Genomic DNA, 21534 nt, shown 5'->3' on the forward strand with positions numbered 1-21534 from the left:
ACAGGCGTGCACCACTTCACTTGGTAGTTATACCTAGTTTTGGGTCAAATAAGATGGCAGAGGCAGGGGCTGGGGTCATGGCTCAGTAATAGAGTGCTCATTTAGTACGTGGGAGACCCTGGGTTTGATCCTCAGCACCACGTAAAAATAAATAAAATAAAGGTATTGTGTCCAATTACAACTAAAAATAATTTTTAAAAAAAGATGGCAGAGGCAGCTCAGTGATTTAGTTTGAGGAAAACCACACTCATTTGTTGATTTATTCTTTCACGGGGTTCCTGGTGTGACACAATGTTAATTTCATAGTCTCTTCACCAAAGGAACTCACAGACTTCAAGGGCACAACTGACTCAAAGAAGGTGACACTGCTTAGAAAATCATTGGCTTTTAAAGCAAGCAGAATCCTTTGTTTTCATCTAGTGCAATAATCCAACTTTACAGATAAAGAAACTGAGGCCCAGTAGAGGGCAAGGTCTTGTTCCAGGTCTCACACGAGTTAATGGCAATGTTAGGACCAGAACTTACGTCCCCTAGTCCAGCATAATCCAGTCCCAGTAGATGACCGTATTCCTTCTTCTGAATTCTATCAGTAGCAATCGGTGGCCTTGGCATCATTGAGGGTGACTGTGTGACTCAGCAGTTCCTTCCCCTGAAGAGCACGTCCCTGGTTCCTTCTTAAGTGCAGCTGATTATGGTGATTATTCACATAAATTGCACCTGTCACTCCTCTGCACAATACCAGACCAAGGGTAACGTGAGCTCCTTGAAAAAGGAACCTTTTTTTTTTCCAGGGTGATTATAAATTAGATATGAATGTAGGCTTAGGAGCCTGGCAGTCATTCTCCTAGGGAATTCTTTATCTTGCATATATTTGCCAAGTAACCTTTGCAAAGGTTAGGCTACTCTTGGAATTGAAACACTACTTTGAAGTTGAAGAATGCCAAGATATCTGGGGAATAGAATAATCCCAAGTCTCTTTCCTCTGAGTCTTTCTGTGCACCCCCACTGACTTATCATTTAAAAAGTCAAAACATGAAACTGTGCTCCAAAGGCAATCCAGCAGCTCACTGGAGAACCGACTCACATTCGTGGCAATAAGCAAGGACATCTGGGGTTCAGAATGTGGGTTAATCAAGTTTCCTCCAACTCTCGAGAATTAAATGTTTGTGACTGATGTGATATGACACAGAGAGAGAAGAGAAAACCAAAGACTCCAAAGGTATAATTGAAAGGTGGATGTGCATTGATGCTAAATAAGATAGGACCCCACTGGTTCTGGCTCAGGGACCCCCACCTCCCCGTGGGTCTCACCATGCAGACACAAAGGCATTTAGACTTCAGGGATCAGCTCTGACTTCTGCTTCAGATGTGACCTTGTTAGACTGCACCCTTGGCCTTAGCCTCTCGGTCACTCACCCTGCTCATCTCTTAATTTAAGGTAGCCGTTCTCAATCAGGAGCAGTCCCATCCCTATTCTACCCTCAGGGGACATTGGCAGGGTCTGGTGACATGGTTCATTGTCAACTGTAGGGTGTTCCTGGCATCTGTGTGGGTACGGATCCTATAACTCACAGAATGGTCCCCACAACAGAAATCATCAAACAAAGTTCTCAGCTCCCAAAGTCAGATTTATTGAAACTGGGAAACCTTGTCTTACAGAAAGGAACTAGGGCTTGTTTGTTGTTGTGTCCATACCACACACCATCAAGCCTTCCCATAATGGACACTCTAGAAATATATCTGAATATGTGAATGATTGACTCTTAGACCTGTCTTATAAAAGTACTTTTTTTTTTGCACGAATAATGCATCTGTGCACAGTTCCTAGCACAGTGTCCAGCGCATAGTAGGTACTCAGTAAATGGCAGCTCCCGGTGATGCTGATAACATTTACCTGAATTTGCTTCATGCTCATTTTCAATAGGAATTCACTGGTTTTCATCCTTTGCCAAGATAATAGGCAGCCTGTGCCGGCAGAAAGCCCAGTGGGGCTTTTACAAATATTGGTTTATGGAGAATCTGTTTCATCTTGTGTTTTTCAGATAGGTAAGCCAAGGGCCACTTGGTTGTGCCTTCATTTCCACTCCTTCTGGCAGAGTTTTCCTAGGCAGGGTTTTGTTTCTCTAAAATCGTTGTTTCATTGCTTTGTTGTTCTGGAGGAACCTGTTGGTTAATATTAATGCATTTTTATCTTGGACCATTTCCTTCCGGCTCTCTTTTCCAATCTGCCATCATATTTTGCTTTATCCTTTCTAATACCACTGCTGCTTATGCGGCCCTTTCATGTACATATTACCCCCTGAGCCCCAGAGTGAGTCTGTGGGTATGTTACCATCTCCATTGGACAGACAAGGAAACTGAGGCTCAGGAAATAAAATGACTGTGAGTCAGTAGCTTCTGGGTTCAGTTTATTCCCCCTCCAGGGATTGAACCCAGGGGTGCTAAACCACTGAGCCACATCCCCAGCCTTATTTTGTATTTTATTTAGAGACAGGGTCTCGCTAAGTTGCTGAGGCTGGCTTTGAACTCTTGATCCTCCTGCCTCAACCTCCTGAGTAGCTGAGATTAGAGGCATACACCACCAGGCCCAGCAAGAACTAGAAGATATTTAGGGACAGAAATCAAAGAAAGGGAGGTCACTTGTCATCTTACACTCTCATCCTTTTTCAGCCCTCTTACCCCCACCTGTATCTGAGATTCCGAAAGCACCTTGCCCTGATGTCAGGGGAAGATTCTGGGCCAGGGTCTTATTCTACTGCTTATCACTGGAAAGCATTTGCCAGAGTTTCCTTAATCACTCTGAACTGAAGATTCTCTTATCAGAAGTGGAGATAACAAGCCTTGCCCAATGTCACAGAGTTGTCAGGACAGTCAGCTGAGACCCAGGCAATAGAAGGGATTTGTGATCTGGATTCTTAGGAGGTTTTCTCCATATTTTCTTCTCTCTTTGTCCCCCACCACCAAATCTGGAGCCAGCAAATATGAACACTTCTGGATGTTGGCCTATGACTCCGTGATAAAAAAATGAAACTCATACTGCCCGGTATTCACTGAGCCCTTTTTATTATCTGACACTCCACTAAGGCCACCGAGTACATAGTCTCTTTTAATCCTCTAACACCTTTGTGAAGTATCTGCATTTTTACCCTCTCCAGCTCATGGATGAGGCAGTTGAAGTCCCCAAAAGTGCAGGTCTTTGTCAAAGGTTGCACAGCTAACCAGGGCTAGGCCAGGATTAAACTCAAGTTCAGTTGGATTAAAGATCCCAAGATCCTATCCATTCACATATTCATCTATCAAGGACCCCCTGGTGAGCTGGGGTTGTGGCTCAGAGGTAGAGTGCTCACCTAGCAGGCGGGAGGTACTGGGTTCAATCCTCAGCACCACATAAAAATAAAAATAAAGATATTGTGTCCACCTAAAAATAAAAAATAAAAATAAATTTTGAAAAAGAACCTCCTGGCACCAGGCACTGTGCTAGACACCAAAGAGCCAGGCCCATACTTCCTGACCCCCAGTCCCAGAATTGGATGACTGGGATGTCCCTTCTTCCTGAAGGAGATGTGAGGACCAGTGTGCTCCTGTTGGCCCACAGTCCTATCAGCTGTGTCAGCTAGTGTCCTGGGGAAGAAGATGACCTTACCGCTTCCAGCTGGGAACAGCTGATCAGCACCAAGGGAGGCAGGGAAGCTACAGCTGAGTTCCACAGCAGCACAGCGCAGCAATTGTGTGCCGCGCCCTGAAGACCCTGGCCCGGGACCCATCCCCTGGAGCTTCCTGAGTGCTGCCTGCCAGAGCCTACCGTGTGGGTCTTTTATCCTTCCAGGCTCATCTTCAGGGATTTTCTTGGGACAAGGTTACTCCATGGCCTAAAGACCACACAAATTGAAATCTCTGAAAAAAACTGTTGGGGCTTTCATAATGCAAACACCACTGTTGCTGGGCAGATACTGACGTCTGGTACTAGCTCTCTCGTGCGTGGCCACCTTGGGAGAGCCCTGACTCTGGCATCTGAGCACAGGATGCTCAGCCAGGTAAAGGAAGGCAGAAGCAAGGAGTCTTCTTGGGTCTCAGATGACTCTTCCCCCATTGGGCCTGATAGTCTTAGCACCCAGGCAAATTGGAGTTTTGGTACTGTTAATAGCGAAGCAGCAGGACTCCACCATGACTCCTGTATTCATTTTCAAAAGCTGCTACAATAAAGAACTACAACCCAAGTGACTTAAAACAACAGAAATTTATAGGCTCGTGGTTCTAGAGGATGTAAGTCCAAAATCAAGGTGCTGGCATGGCCATGATCTCTTTGAAGGCTCTGGGGAAGAATCCTCCCTTGCCTCTTTCTAATTTGGGGTGGTTTCTGACCATCTTTTTTTTTTTTTTTTTTTTTTTTAAGAGAGAGTGAGAGAGGAGAGAGAGAGAGAGAGAATTTTTTTTTAATATTTATTTTTTAGTTTTTGCCCCACACAACATCTTTGTACGTGGTGCTATCATCAAACCTGGGCCGCACGCATGCCAGGCAAGCGCGCTACCGCTTGAGCCACATCCCCAGTCCCCTGACCATCTTTGGTGTTTTTTAGCTTGTAAGTGGACATTCCAATTTCTGCATATGGGTTATTTTAGTCAGCTTTATTGCTGATGTGACTTAAAGACTGACCAGAACAATTGTAGAAAAGAAAAAGTTTATTTGAGGGCTCACAATTTCAGAGGCCTTAGTCCTTAGGCAGCTGGCTCCATTCCTTGGGGCTTGAGGTGAGGTAGAACATCATGGCAGAAGAGTGTGATGGAGGAAAGCGGCTCACATGGTGATCAGGAGCAGAGAGAGAGACTCCACTCACCAGATATAAAATTTATACCCCATGGCCACACCTCCAGGGACACTCCTCCTCCAGCCACACCCCACCTGCCTCCAGTCACTACCCAATTAATCCTGTCAGGGATTAAGTCACTGATTGAATAAATGCTCTTATAATCCAATTGTTTCTCCTTCCAAACCTTCTTGCATTGTCTCCCGTGTGAGCTTTTGGGGGACACCTCCCATCCAAACCATAACAAGGCTTTCTGTACGAGTTATCTGCCTCTCTGTGGTCACATTTTCCCCTTCTTTTGAGGACATCAGTCACTGGATTAAAGTCTTCCCTAATTGTCTTGTATTTCATTTGGTTACATCTATGAAGACCCTATCGGGTCTGAATGAATGAATGACAAGAAGCAGAAACAGGAACAGTAGCCCAGCTGCTTCCTAATATTCTGAAAATTGCAGACTTTTCTGCCTTTCCATGAATCCACTGCCGTACCATCTAATTCTACCAGGTTCCCATGCTCAGAGACTCCAGTGCACCTGAAGGATTGGAGTGTATCTTTTTAGGGGACACGTACAATCCATGCTGCCCATGCCTGTTTGTTCCTTAGAAAAGGGTTGTGTAGCCTCCAGGTTCATTCCTCCAGCCCCTGTGCCAGATCCTGCTTCCACAGTGTCCCTCTGCCTGGTGAGAAGTGACTAGACTCCTTAACGTAGCCACCAAGTCCTGTGTGACCCGACCTTGCTGGCCTCAGTGACTGTTCCACCACTTATCCCTTCATAGTCCCTGTTCATCTGTCCTCAGTACTTGCATTGCTTGGCCTAAGACGGGGGCATGATTCTACCACAGGCCTTCTAGGCCCCACTCCTCTACTCAGAGAGCCCCTTGACCCCCTCTTTATCTGGGTAGTCTCCTCATGACCCCTCACATCTCAGCCTGGGAGTCATCTCCTGTGGGGAACCTCTGCTGTCCCTCCTGACACTATCTGGTGCCTCCAGGGCTGCTTCTTCGGCACCCTGCTCTCCCTCCCCACCCACCCCTGTTACCCACACATGGCATCCTGTGCAGGTATCTGTCTTCTCTATGATCCTGCCTTGATCAGGGTCTATGTCCTACCAAATCCCAAACCCAATCTCCTGGCTGGAAAAAAGAAATGCTGGTTGGACTGAATAACCAATTGAATGAATGAATGAGAGAGTAAACAGAAAAAGACATAGCAACAGCAGCCCAGCTGGCTCCTTAATTTTGTGAAATTTAGGGACTTTTCTGCCTTTCTCTTAATGAATCTGTTCCACCCAATACAATCAGGGGCCCATGCTCAGCGGAATTATTTTATAGAGACCAATTCATTCACCGGGGCTTGGTCAGGACTGAATATAAACCAGGAAGGCAGTTTCTGGAAGAGACTTCATTTGTCATCAGGAATGTCCTGCCTTGGGCCATGTTAAGGACGGCACTGTGGCATGTGTGGCCTCCTTTTGAGTTTTCAGTCCCATTTCCTTGCTCAATAAAGGTGGAAGGCAGGTGAAAAATTAGATAAACTCAGCTTGTTATTTTCTCCCTTGGCACCTGTGTGGGGTAGCTCTTTTGCATGATTAAACGCCTCAGCCCACTAAAGAATAAGAACTGTAATTCCTCTCTCTCTCTTTCTCTCTCTCTCTTTTCATTGTGTTTAGCCAAAACAAGCTGTGAAAGAATGTAAAATATATCATTTTGTTGGCACCTATTCACGAGTGAGTCAGTGAGCCCGCTCACATTTACAACGAAAAGTAGATTCCAGCCTCCCCAAAATTTATGACAACTGCTCCTTCTTGTGGCTTAAATGTTGACATATAATTAATTTAGGATTTCTTCCTGAGGCTTCCTGTCCAGGTTTGTACCTGCCACAGAAATATCCTTGAAAGTTTATCTACCAGCTGGAGCCGTGAAATAAAAAACCCACTGAAGCTTCACGCAGCGGGCTCGGCTGTGCCAACAGGAAGAGCCAAAGGCGAGTGGGAGGCTGCAGGCTGGCTGCTGGAGGTGCCCCAGGTTGGAGGAATGGAATTTGCCTGTTTGAAGGAAGCTTGGAGTTCCTTCTGCCACTGTTCCTTCCTGGCCCCTGTGATGTGCTTCCTCTCTACTCTGCACACTTCTTCTCATGAAGATGACTGGTCCCTGGTCCTGTCCATAAATAACCTGACTTTCTGCACCCTGGATCAAGCTGGTCCTGATGGTCCAGCTCTCTGTTCTATATGGACTTATGTAGAAGGGGAGAGAATAAAAATTACTGCTTATTGGACTCCTATTATATATCAGACACTCACTTAGGGCTTTATGGACAGGACTCCTTTTATTTATCTACTTAACCCTCTAGAGAGGTTAGAGTTATTGTCTTCACTTTTGAAATGAGAATACTGAACTGAGGCTCAGAGACGTCAAATGACTTATCCAAGTTTACCCAATTAGAAAGGGGAAGAAATAATAGTTGGTCCACAGGTGTGGAGCTTCATCTGGGTCCTCTCTGATGCTTGCATATTTACTGCCATGGCAACAACTAATTATCCAATTCAAAATGTCATCAGTGCTGAGGTTCAAAGTCACTGCTGTACAGTATTTAGAACTATTCCCAAAATATGGGATGCATTCTGCAAATGTTTGTATCATCAATAGACTCAGTTCTCTCCTTAGTCTTTTCTAATATATTTTGAGCCCCGCTATGTAGCAGGCAGTTAAGATTGGGGCAGTGAGCAAGACAGATGTACAGTCTGTCTTCATGAAGGTGGCCTAGGACATCATCACACAGACACCAAATACTAACACAAATGGATGACACCGGATTGTGCAGACCAGGAGCGCATTATGGGACGGGGTAGAAGGAAGAGCCAAGGAAGTGTTTAGCAAGGGGATTTGACAAGGAGTTCCTTGAAGAAGGGAAATTGAAGCTGACTCTAAAGATCAGCATCAGACAGCAAGGCAAGGGTGAGGGGGCAGTGCTCAAGGTAAGGGAACTGAAGGTGCCGACACCATGAAGGGGACCCAGCGTCGTGCCTCCTCCTGCAGCAGGAATCCCTGTCCAGGGGCTGGCATCACCATGCAGGGGTTCAGGACACCTGTGTGGGCGCTTGCACTTCTGCTCATGGGACTGGATTCCAAGGGAGTTCTCTGCAGCAAAGCCAAGGGTGGTGGCCACGAGCACACAGAGGCTGTCAGAGGTCCTGCTACATTGGGCCTTGGCAGTGGCTTCGAGGGTGCTCCCAGAAGCCACTGGTGTCATGCCTTGTGTGCCCACATTGTCATGCCCCAGCCCCTTGGCCTCTGGCCCAGTTTTAGTCCCAGGTGTTTTCCAGCCCAAAGTCCTGGATTCTACGACTGTCTTAGAGGAGTGAAGCCCAGCCCCTGCCTGCCAGGATCTGGGGAGTTCATAGGGAAACTGCCAGCCAGTTCATGTATTATGAGAATGCATTTCCCCTCTTCAATCTTCAAAGTGACCAGCGACAAAAGCAATGTAAGAATTCCCTCTCAGGGCACCTCCATGTCCAAGTCATGAACGTTTGTGATAGCTGGAAGCCCCAGGCCCACAGCAGAGCCCATTGTTAATGTGCTTGATTGCACTCAGGAGCCTCGAGGCTAGGCCTGGGTGATGGTCCCAGAGCTCCTTTAGATCCTGACCTGGAGTGGAGAAGGGAGACCAGGCGCTGCAGCCTTGGATCTCTGTGCTTCCTGTGCAGACCTACAAGGGCAAACTTCGTCATGGGACTCAAATGTAAATTCAAACCAGAGAGCATGTCTGCTTTCTGGCACTATGCAAATGTGGCTGGCCTTAGATTCCCCCTGAAATAACCTCTGCTTTTATCAAAGTCCTCATTCTTTGGAAGGAGATGTCATTGTTTCCCTTTAAGATGGTCCATTGGGCAATGGGCTTCCTGAGCACACTGTGCATGCATGTGTGCGCAGGGATGGCTGAAGGCAAGCTGCTCCCTTTCTCTCTCTCTCTCTCTCTCTCTCTCTCTCTCTCTCTCTCTCTCTCTCTCTCTCTCTCTCCTTCTCAGTACTAGGGATTGGAGCACCAGGGGTGCTCCACCACTGAGCCACACCCCCAGCTCTCTTAATATTTTCTTTTGAAACAAGTTCTCTGTAAATTGCCAAGGCTGGCCTTGAACTTGTGATCCTCCTGCCTCAGCCTCCGGAGTCACTGGGATTACAGACATGAGCCACCACACCCAGCTGCCACCCTGTTCTTTGTGTGTTTCTTAATACATACACCAGAGCATCCCACACAGAATAGGTCCTCAGTTCATATCTCCCATCATGAAGCTCATACTCAGACTTGAGGATGAACTTATCTGTTGCTTTGGCAACCCTGCTGCCATCCGCACATCTAGATCAGTAATACTGTGAATACGTCTAAAGCTTCATTCTATAGCAACATGCCAATCCTCCTGCTGACCAAGCAGCTGTATCTAACATGAAGATACTATAATGATGTCCTGGGTGGGAAACAAGAGTGGCAGCTACCATGCCAACGGTCTGGACCCAGTGTCCTGGGAAAGTGCCCTTTTGATGTACTGTGTTAAAATTCCATTTGGACAAAGAGGCTTTGGGTTTAATTGACAACTCAGGAATGAGAAGCTCCTCTGCCAATGCCGGTGAGCTTCATGTCAAGTTTTCCCCAGGCATTCCAAGCTTACCTTTGGAAGGTCAAGAGCAGGCAGGCAAGAGTATGTGGAAAGGAAAGGAAGAGTGGGAGTATCCCAGCAGCAGACATCCCGGTCATCATGGGGGGAGGCTCTAATCTGGAGCAAGTCTAGCTTTAGAGTTATACTTTGCCTGCAGAGGCAGACCTTTCCTCGGTAATCTTTTTAGCATCCCACTTCTTCAAAAGCAACTTGGACCCCAAAGCCCTCTTACAGCCAGGAGACATGTGAATATCCCATCAGTTGTGTGGAAACAATAGATTGGAATCCTCCAGATAGTTCACTCAATCTCAGAATGATAAATGATCGATCATTGCATTCCTTCTAAATGAAATTAAGATGTTCAGATATATAGCTAGGGGCTTCTGGATGGGATTTCTGCATTTGAATTTCCAATGGAAAATGTATTGCTTTGGAATCCCTGGGAATGGGAAACACTCTGAATCTATATTAAGGCAAAAAACATTTGACAGTGGTGCAGAATACTTCAGACATGTTCACTTTTTTCATATTTAAAAGTGATTAATCATCCTAAATGCCACAAAGCCAGAAGGCCATAGTGCATAAACTCTTGGAGGAGAGAGAGGAGGCATGTACTTTGACCCTCTAAAGTGGAGGCTTTGGAAGGAGGCTGTAGATGACCTTACGATGGGAGACCCAAACTACTAAGAATCCCTTAGAAAGTGCAGAAAGTCAAGACAAAAATGTGCAGAAAACGAGTCATTTTTTTCAGTCAGTGCAATGTAAATAAAGAGGTCATTCTCTTCCAGTATGTATATGTACACCCCTAAAGATGTTACTTCCTTGGAAAAGTCTTGCCTACCCTCCTGTGAGGTCAGGCCAGAGTCTCAGTGATACCCTCTAAGCTGGGGATTTGCTGTCTCCGTGTGCAAGGGTCACACTGCTGTCCCACCACCCACGAGCTCTATTTCCCCAGGCAGGATGATGGGTTAACAACAGCAATGTCTTCAAGGTGTAAGAACTGATGCAGCGAAGCAAAAGTGTCCATGCTCAGTAGATGTCGGCAGGTCATCCTCATCCTTGATACTTGGCATGATGTTAATTAATGTGATTCACATGCTCAGTTGAATCGTTTAATGATATTTTTAATGTAATGTCTGACATGCTCATTTGATGAGCATTGTATAAGTCAGAGGTATTGGCTGTCTTGTTCAATCCCAGTATCCCTAGCACTTAGTCTAGCTTCTGGTAGATGCTTTGAAAAATGTGGGAGGTAGTGAGAGATGGAAGCAGGAAAGGGAGGAGGAAGGGAGGGAGGGATGGAAGATTCTTGCACTTTCCACAAATATAACTTGAAAGCAACATAAAATGCACACTGACCTTTTCTCTAGAGCTTGATTAAGAACTCATTTCACTTTCAGTTCTAAAGACCAAGAAGAGGCAGCATTTCCCCTGTCTTCTTTGGAGAGCATCAGGTCTCAGAGACCCTGCATATCTTTGAAGGCTGGACTTCCTCGGGCTGGCTTGTGTTTGTCCACTTCCTTTTCAGAGATGTTCCCCTCCTGGGGAGGGCCATTTCCTTTTGTTGCAGGAAAATGATTTGGTGGTTGCTTAGAAAACACCACGTGTGCAGCCAGTGGAAATTAAACTACAGCTAATCAAATGCAAGACTCCATCGGTTTCTATCTGCCAAAAAGAAATCATTTTAAAAATGAATTTCAGATCGCTGACAACGATGACTGCACTTATGGCAGCGGGTTTGCCTGCCTGCAGCCGGCCATGGTTGGCGGCGTGCACCCAGCATTTAGAAATTAAACAAAAACAGATTGAACTTGCTGCACTGGCTGTTGCCACATCGGCACGCTAATGGGTTTAGTGACCACAACCTACCCAGGCCAGAGTGTGTCAACAGCCAAAGGACCAACCTCAGTCACTGTTTGTGCTTTGCCCAAGTTGTTACAAGCTTAATTTTTTGCAGTTTATTTTTCCTGCTGTTTTGGCCTCTCCCCTCCCCTGTTTAAAGCGGGTTGCAGCCAGCCCAGGCTCATAGAGCAAGGCCACCAGGCCCTGAAGAGAGGTCTGGATGTAGATGCAGCACCTTAGCCTCTGAGGTCTCACGACCTGGTGAGACTGGGGTTCTGCCGCCTGCCTTCTTGAGCCAGTAACTTCTCATATGCATTCCGGAGATGGTCTAACCTGAAGCAAATGTGAAGAGCCTCTTGATTTGCCACTCAAGGGGAAAAGTGGAGCCTTCCTGCCTCTCTCTCTCTCTCTCTGTCCCTCGCACTTTAAGAAAGCATGAAGCATAGCATTTGCACCTTGGAGGGTGTTTCTCAGCATCACAGCCAAGCTTCAGCCCTGCCTGAGAAACAAGGGCTAACACCTCCATCTCTGGGCAGCCGCATCACACATTGAAAGGGAACATGCATCACTGGGGTTGCAGGACCTTGGTGGTGAAGAGGTTAAATTGCTCAAAAGGCTGGATCTGTGGTTTCCTGCCCACACTTGCTCTGGCCTAAGGCAGGGTTTGCTGTTTGGGGTGGGGGAAAGGAGGTCTCGCCTGGACCCAGGTGGCCGACAGGCAAACCATGTTATTAAGAAGCAGGGATCACAAAACCTTGATCTTCAAACGAGACCCCTAATTAGTCGCCAGCCCAAGAGTAAATGGCATTCCACCTCTGTGAGGCGGGAAGGGCGCCTTCAAATCCTGGAGACTAATTGCCATTATTGGCTCGATGAAGATCCTGTTGTAAACACTTGTCATCCGAGCCACTTCTGGTCGGTAAACTTGAGATATCAAATTGTTCCTTCATGTTTCAAATTCTCCCAAATGCCCCTCTGGCCCCTTTTCTCAGAAGGGACATCTATTTCCTGAACATGACCATCTTCTTAGCATCCAGTATAGGAAGGTGTCTCTCGTGTGGTTCATGTGTGCTTTGCCAAACTCACCCTGAAAGGGACTTCTTGTCAGTAAGGGATTTAAAAAGATATTTTTCTTTATTCTCTTTTGAATAGGAACATGCATCTCCAAAATAAACTTTCACTGCAGATAGAAGGGCCTTATCCTGAAGATAATCGGGCTTCAGTTTTGGAGCCCCACAAGTACACAGATCTTGGGCAAGACCCTGAGAGGATCCCTAATGTTCTGTTCACACAGATATATACATATATAAAGTTGTAGATGGACACAATACCTTTATATCATTTATTTATTTTTATTTTATATATTTATTTTTATTTATTTTATTTATATCACTTATTTATTTTTATGTGTTGAGGATTGAACCCAGTGCCTCTCACATGCCAGACAGGCGTTCTACCACTGAGCCACAACCCCAGCCCAAGGCCATATATTTTTGTTAAGTTTGAAGCACTCAAGATACAAAAAAGTTTGTATATTCTTTTTCCTAAAGATGGCCTCCCCAAGGGTAGAAACATGGGGCCACACAAAACCAAGATGTGTTCTCCACTCTCCTGGGCTGTGTTTCTTATCTTTTGATCATGTATGCTTACCATTTGTGGAGATAATATTTCCTCCTTATTTTTGAACTTCTTGCTTCTTGGTCCTGTTTAGCATTTGGGAAGGGAAGGGAAAACATCTTCAGGCCATGTGCATGGTACTAGGTTTCATCTGAATTTACTCTTGAACTTGGAGAATGTTTCAAGGGCTTGAGAACAAGAGACTCTGGGTCCATCCCCTTCCAGGGCAGCGAAGATAATACCAAACTTAGAGAGTCAAAGAGGCCAACCTTAAGAGAGGTCCATATATATTTTTTAATTTTTTTAAAATAAAAAATTGGGGATTGTCCCAGAGCTTCAGGAGCAGAGATCCTATTATCCAGACCCTTTCATGGCAGCCAGTATGTTAAAGGAGATAGAGAAGGAAAAGGAATAAGGTAGTTAATAATATCTTAATAGTCCTTGGAAAACCGAGTTTTCTATTCATTATTTTTCTTCTTGGTACTGGGAATTGAACCCAGGATACAACAGTACCACTGAGCTGTATCACCAGCCCTTTTAATTTTTTTATGCTGAGTTGTTGAAACTGGTCTCTAAGTTGTGATCCTCCTGCCTCAGCCTTCTGAGTCACTGAGGTGACAGGTGTGTGCCACTGCACCTGGCTCTGTTCACCTTTAAGATTGACTTTTTTTGGCTGGGGTTGTGGCTCAGTGGTAGAGCGTTGGCCTAGCATGCATGAGGCTAAATTTGATCCCCAGTACCACATAAAAATAAAATAAAGGTATTGTGTCCACCTGCAAATAAAAAATAAATAGATTGACTTCTTTGCAAGCATCAACAGTCTCCGAGGTGACGGATTCCATGTTAATATCTGCAGCAGACTCTGTTGCAGGGCCAAATGTCACATAATGGCCAAGAGCTGCTTTCTACTGAAGCTCAACTTCCCAACTGTTTCTTGAGTCAGTCAAGGAGTTGCTATTACTCAGCAATAATTTCTTCCTGTGAACAGTTTGAGGTGGGACAGGAAGGTGGGAGTTTTTAGTACAAGTTTAGGATATTTTCTTGTAGAATTCCATTATCTGTGTGATGAGAGGATGGTTTCTCTGTGCAGGTAATCTAGTGACCTCCTTTGACTAGGAGCATACAGAAGCACCAGCTTTATCTAAGTGGAGTTTCTCCATGATGACTTAGACAATTTTCCCTGTCTCCAGAGCAAGGGTGTTTTGTTTGTTGAATCAGCCTCCATCCCCAATGTCATTAGCAGCACCCCCAAAGATTCCCAAAGCATTATTTTCACCTATACATTTCACTGATTCTAGATGTTAGAAATTGTATGACAAAATTTCAGTTATTTTAACTAGTCGAGGAAAGAAAGACTAACATCGGTTTTGACAACAAACAAAACCAGTTTTTGTTCTATCAGTTATGTTTAAAAGATTCCAATTTCAAACTAAACACAATGTGTGGTTATTCTGTCAGCGATTTATATAGCCACCAGGGCGCCACAGTTACACACTGCATACATCATTGTATTTTTAAAATGTACTTAATGAACATTTTTTTTCTTTTCTAGTAACTACTTCATTGCCTTAAATGAATGCATTCCAATAGAATTTGTAACAAATGACCACTTTGTGTTTGCATTAATGCCAAACACGTTTAACAAATTTTTAACAAGGAACCCTGGCAAAATGCCAAACTCCTAGAGGGACACTGAAGGAATGCTATAAATTTAAACTAGATTTTACCTTTTCACTTAGCTCAGCAAGTGTCTTAGGTGTCTCGCTATCTCAGGATTTCAGCATTTCTATCTTATGTCAGATGGGTTGTACATTTTCATTATTTTTATTACTTAGGTTGTACCTATTTCCACAGGACTCTTAAACCTATGAAACCATGTCTGATATAATATGAAGCAATTTAGAAATAGACCTTTATCTGCAGAATTATTCATATTTTACACAGGCAGGTAAATGCATAGACATGCTTACCAAAATAGCACTGTTTAAAACAAAGCAGTCAGCCAATTATGTACAAAAACAATCAATTAGACCAATGGTTCTCAGCTGGGTAAGGTTTTGTGTGTATGTGCCGCACACACACACACACACACACACACACACACCGCCCCAGGGATATTTGGTAATAGCTGGAGACATTTTGATTGTCATGACTGGGAGAGGGGCAGTGCTACTGGCATCTCATGGGGAGTGGCCAGGGAACTTGCCAAACATCTTTCAATGCACAGGACCGCCCCTCCCCCAACCAAGAATTGTTCAGCCTCAAATGTCCACAGCACTGAGATTGAGAAACACTGGAGTAGGGTGGCAAAGGCATTTGACTACAGGGATAAAGAATATATTCTCTGAAGAAAAAATGGCAACCAAACACATTTCTCATCAACCAGTGTTTTAAAGATTACATAGAGTAGCTAACATTGGTTTGAGTGACAGATGTCGATTTTTGCTTCTGATGCCTTGCATAGAAAAGAGTTCAGTTCATAATACTTTGGCCCAAAATGTAGATGAAAATGCTGCTGGGGCTGACTGGTGGAGGGAGAAGGCACAAGACCTGCCATAGAGTGCCAAGCCCTGTCCCCGGGGTGAAGGTTGTTACTGGGCACGGGGAATGATCTCTTAGGCAAGGCTAGCGGTAGATGGGGTGCTGCATGACCACGAGATCGTTTCAGTCATTTTGTGGATAAGCCCTTATATTTCAATAGCTACATAATTATTATAACGTGTAGTAGACAGGTATTGGTTCCATTATAGTTTTAAAATAAATCTTTCTTTAAAGAGAAATTTATGTTTTCAGAGAAAAAGAAAAATATTAGATGCTTCAAGTGTTATGGAAAAGTTATTGGAAAAGTAAGACACAGAGGCCAAGGGTTAGGAAATCCTGGTCCCACTGTAAAGGGAGTGGGACTCTGGAGCCAAAAAGATGTGGTTCAAAGGAGACCCAGTCAATCCCCCCAAGTTCAGTTCCCTCATCTGCCTCAAGGGCTATTAACCAACCAGGTCAGTGCCATGGTGCCGTCAAACTTGTTTGAGATAATTCATGTAAAAGCAGAGTGCGGTAGCAGATAGCGAGTCCCAAATGTGAGCTATTAATAATTCTGACCACAAAAATAATGACAAAAATAAATCCTAAGGAGACATAGCAGTATGTGCTGCCGTTTCCATGTATACATCGCCTATCAATCAGAATCCCTTCACTGAAAATATTATAGAGGAGTTCCGCCCAGCGCACAGCAACCCAGGGCAAAATTGAGTCCTGAGGTCGCCTCCTCTGGCAAGCCCTGTCATCCTAACAAGGGTTGCAATCCTGAGCCCGGGGCTGGCTGGGCTCACCCCACCCCCGCCCCGCCCCCAGCCCTTTGGGCTCTGAAGTGTTACATTTTATTGCCCCGTGGAGCTGTAGGAGGCCACTCTCAAGGTAAAAATGTTGCTTTCCACTCATATTTTTGAATTATGGCTTCAAGGTGGTTGCTCCTATCAAGAAAATTAAATGATTTAACATAATTTGTTGCCACTTTGATCACAACAATAATAAATAAATCTTCATGGGGAAAACGAGAAACCCATTCTGCCCCGTTTTTAAAAAAGATGTTAAGTAATAACACAGATGTAGTTATAGATTTTTTTTTTTCTTAAGCAGAAACGACTCTATTGGGTTTTCCTGTGAGCAGAGTTGCTTGGTGGAGCTGTTCTGCAGGATGCCCGCAGCCTCCAGCAGAATCAGCTCTCCTTCCACAGACCGTTGTTAATTAGTCTATCAGGAGCTCGCCTTTTATGTGGGCACCATGTGTAATACGTTAGGGGCATCCAAAGCTGCTGTGAATGGGTGTCTGTTTTTGAACCTGGGGGCGTACTACACACATTTGGAAAGCACATGGAGTATAATGGACATTAGCCCAGATGTCAAAAATAGCCTGCGTTTTACTACTGTTATTAAACAGTTTCCCCTTTAACCCCTCCGTGTTTACCAAAGACCCCTTTCTCCCAGCCTGTTCCTGCAAATCACTACTGAAAGGGCAGGAGAAGAAAGCCATAATCGGGCAGGTGTCTTTATTCCAAAGAAAAACAGTCTGAAGGAATATTTGTGAGACACCACAGGTTTATAGCCTGCTCTCCTGGGGGCGCTTGTCCTGGGGTGGAATCTCACTGCTGTTCTGGCCTGGCCCACCGCCCCTCCTGCTCCCGCCCCTGAGCCAAGCAACACCATCCACCCAGGACCGATTCTTTTTTTTCCCACAAAGGAAATAGCTTTTTATTTTAGTAAGATACTATTCACACATTCTTCAGTTTAAAATATCCAAAATAAGGCCAAAAAAAAAAATCCTAAGTAGAAAACTTCTAAACAACCCCCAGAGGAAAATATTAATATTCTGGTATGTACACTTGCAAATGTTTACATTTATGCGTATATAGATGTAAAAATAAGGTTGAATTATTCCTATACAATGGTAATCTGCCTTTTTTTTTTTTCACTGAAAAGTTGGGGACATCTTTTCCTATCAAAAAACAGATGGCCAGGTGAGATTTGCATGCCTATAATCCCAGCTGCTCCCGAGGCTGAGGTAGGAGGATCAGGAATTTAAAGCCAGCTCAGCAACAGCAAGGTGCTAAGCAACTCAGTGAGACCCTCTCACTAAATAAAATATGAAATAAGGCTGGGGATGGGGCTCATTGGCTGAGTGAAGGCTCTGGAAGCATCCTCCTGCACACTCACTCAGGTTATTGGCAGATTGAAGAGTCTCATCATTTTAGGACCTAGGTTCCTGTTTTCTTGCTGCCCATTGGCTGGGAGCTACCTCACAACCTGAACAAAGCTCTCAGGTTCTTACCCTATGGCTCTCTCTGAGTCAGCACTTGAACCTCTAAGGTGTACCAGACTTCAATGACTTTCTTTTTTGCAACAGGGGGAGGAAAGTCTCTGCTAATGAGGGCTCCTGTCATTACATTTGGTCCATTCAGACAGTAGTCTCCCTTTTGGTGAACTTAAAAGTCAACTGTTAGTACCCTTCAATACCTTTGTAGAGTTGTACAATGGTCATCTGATATCGTTTTAGTTCCAGCGTTAGGGATTTATGGTGGGAAATCTTACGGAGGAAGGTAGACATTAGGATTCTGCCTCTAATGACTAATATCTGTGGAAGGAATGAGTAAACTGACCTATTCTAGAGACTGTATAAGGAACGAGAGATCCCAAGTGAGCAAGACTGGCCTTTGTGCCCTGCCCTCATTGAGCTTACAGTCTAGACTGTGACGGTTTAGCAGAAGTATTATTGGATGGTAATATATTTTATTGGATTCAGTATATCTCAAATATCATTTTGACATAAAATCGGTGTAAAAAAAAAAGTCACACAGGGCTGGGATTGTAGTTCAGTGATAGAGCGCTCGCCTAGCTCATTGCAAGGCACTGGGTTTGATCCTCAGCAACACATAAAAATAAACAAAATAAAGGTATTGTGTCAAACAACAACAACAACAAAATTTTTAAATGTCACACAGATTATTTACCTTTTTTTAATATTAAATTTTCAAAATCGGGGCTGGGGTCATGGCTCAGTAATAGAGCCCTTGCTTAACATGTGTGAGGCACTGGGTTCAACTCTCAACACCACATATAAATAAATAATAATAAAGGCTGATTTAAATTTTTTTTCAAAATCTGATGTGTGTTTCAGTCTCACAACATATCTCAGTGTGGACCAGCCACATTTCAAGTGCTCAGTGGCCACCCATGCACAGCAGTTTTGAGATCCTGCAATGAAGGATTCCTAGAAGGCACAACTTCTAGGTGGAGACTGAAGAAGAAATGGGTATTAAATCAGATTGACAGCTGCTGTGGGTGCATGTTAGAGAGACAAGCAGTGAGAATAAAGGAACAGCAAGTTCAGCATAGGTGGAACTGAAGAGACGATTGTTAGAGCTGAGAGTTGAGCTCAAAAGAGAGTCCAAAGGAGGCCTCTCCAGCGTGGCCTGAGGCATGGGTCTGCCATTCTGGGGCCACAGGACTGTAAACGGGCTGTAAACAGGGTTATAAAGTATAAATGGGGACTGTAGGATGGAGTGATTGTCCCCTGGAAATGGCATTTTTGGCTGCTCCAAGAGACTGCAGAGTTGGGTGCTGTCGAAGAGGATTCTGGGGGTAGTTAGGGCTGCTGGCCTCACCATCCAGGTGAGGGAGGACTGGCCAGAGTTCATCCAAGCCACATATTTCATTTGCATTGCTTAATGATGGCTTGAAATAGCTGCCTACCTGTGCAGACACCAGGGTCTTTGGCATTCTCATTAGTAGGTATGACCTGAGAAATGCTGTCTAGCAACCACCAAATGGGTGAAGCAACCCCATTGCTTCATTGACCGAAGCCAAGATTCCTTTTTTAAAAACATAATCTCATGTGGCCCTCAACAAGGGATCATCTGAGGATCCCCCCGACCAGCCAATTTCAGCCGCTCAGTGAATGGATTTTTTGATGGAGGAGTACTTTTCAAGAAAATCTCCACAGAGTAAACCTTACCCCAAACAGTGAAGCTGCACTCAGGAGGTCCCGTATTCTACCCCGTGACCTGTTGCTCAGCTGGAAACCTTTCTCAGGACTGAATAAATGATTGTTCTTTGCTACTTTATCTTGGAATAACATCAAGGACACTGGACATTCACCGTAATTATTTTTCACTCGTTTCCCCATATGTAAAAAAAAAAAAAAGACCTGTGCATTTTAATACTGCTTTGGGTTTCTCTTTACCTTTTAATCATGTGGCCTCTTATTATATTGGTCAGCCCTTTAAGAGGATGATTAAGAAATGCTTAATGCACAAAAGAATTAGAGCTATGCACAACTCATGAAACAGAAGGCGTGCTCTGACTTACAATTTTCATACAAAGTTTGCAGAGATTTTATGTGCCAGAATGAGTAATATGATCTGCTCTAGGAACTCCCTAACTTTCTGGCTCTGCAAAAGTCATTTTTTTTTTTTTGCCCCGATTCAAGTTTCTTAACCAGAAGAGTTACACCAAACTCCTCAGAGTATGAATTAGCAGAGTTCATCCAAGCCACATATTTCATTTGCATTGCTTAATGATGGCTTGAAATAGCTGCCTACCTGTGCAGACACCAGAGTCTTTGGCATTCTCATTAGTCGGTATGACCTGAGAAATGTGGTGTAGCAACCACCAAATCAGATGGCTCAGGCTATCTGAAAAATGTGGTGTCTGTGTGTGTGCACGAGGCATGAGTGTGATGTGTGTATGTTTGATCTTTCCCCTCCCTGCAGTGGTCCCCAGATGGATCACTGAGCCATTGCCCTGTGTCTGGAAACTCCCCAAGCACTCAGAGACCCCGTGTGAATAACAATGACAGAAACACACACACTGAGCATCAGCCATGGAAGAAAGCAGTGTGGATGGTCCCCTCTGCTCACCCAGCTCAGGACAATTGTGCGGTGCCCTCTTCTTCACCCAGGCTGCAGTTGTGTTTCACAATCCCATATCCCACCCTGGATGGTGATAACAGTTTGGAGCACTCTGGACGCCTATCCCCAGGGAATGAAGAAGGCACGTAGATGACTGTTGCATCCATGTTTGGCGAGAAGGATATGCTCACGCCATGGGATGTGGTGATGGAAGCCAACTCTGTTGCAATCTCTATTTAAGGAGATGTCAATATTATTTTAAAATTTCTCTTGTATAACATGAAGTTTACCAGTTTAACCATTTTAAGAGTATGTTTCAGTGGCGCTGAGTAACTCTACCAGATTGTACTACTCTATTTACTTCCAGAACTTTTTCATTACCCCAAATCATTCTGTACCCATTGACAAAAAAACTCCCCATTCCCCTCCCACTCTCTCCAGCCTCTGGTAATTTTATAATCTATTTTTTGCATCTATGAATTGGTCGATTTTGTATATTTCATGTAAAGGAATCATACAGTACTTGTCTTTTGGGGGCAGAGGGTGTAGTTTATTTCGCTTCATGACATCTTCAAGATCCATCCATTTGTGGATTGCCTCAGAACTTCATTTCTTTTTATACCCCCATGCCACATTTCATTTCTCCATTCATCTGGGGATGAATGGCTATTGTGAATAATTATACTTTGAATAATTATGTACAAGTATCTGAGTTCCTATTTTCAGACCTGTTGGCTATCTACCTATGAGTGGAATCACTGCTCCAACGTTCTTTCAAACGGTTGCTGTTGATGGTGTATAAGTAAATGTGAAAGAGTGTTTTTGGTATCTTAACTGTATTTAACTCTCTAATCTCTAAGAGATAAGTTTTTTAAAAAAATTAAAACCAGAGTCATTGTAAAAAAAATTTTTAGGCAGTGGGGGAGACGCAAATTTTTGTCATGTAGAAATAATCATGGAGCTGGGCCTGGTGGCGCACACCTGTAATCCCAGTAGTTTGGGAGGCTGAGGCAGGAGGAATGCAAGTTCAAAGGCAGCCTCAGCAACTTAGCAAGGCCCTTATGCAACTCAGCAGGACTCTGTCTCTAAATAAAATATAAAAAGGGCTGGAGACGTGGCTCAGTGGTTAAGTGCTCCTGGGTTCAATTCCTGGTACCAAAAAAAAGAAAAAAGAAATAATCACTGAAACCTTTTGGCCTGTCTCTCTTCTCTGTG

At 44.3% G+C, this 21534-nt stretch overlaps 1 protein-coding gene across 18 annotated transcripts in view; it reads left to right on the forward strand.

Moving 5' to 3' along the window:
- The window catches only part of Erc2 (ELKS/RAB6-interacting/CAST family member 2), an 873922-nt gene that overhangs the window by 849181 nt on the left and 3207 nt on the right, over positions 1-21534 (forward strand). The gene's annotated exons all lie outside the window — the stretch shown is intronic.

Source organism: Ictidomys tridecemlineatus, chromosome 2 (assembly GCF_052094955.1).
Source record: "Ictidomys tridecemlineatus isolate mIctTri1 chromosome 2, mIctTri1.hap1, whole genome shotgun sequence".
Lineage (NCBI taxonomy): Eukaryota > Metazoa > Chordata > Mammalia > Rodentia > Sciuridae > Ictidomys > Ictidomys tridecemlineatus.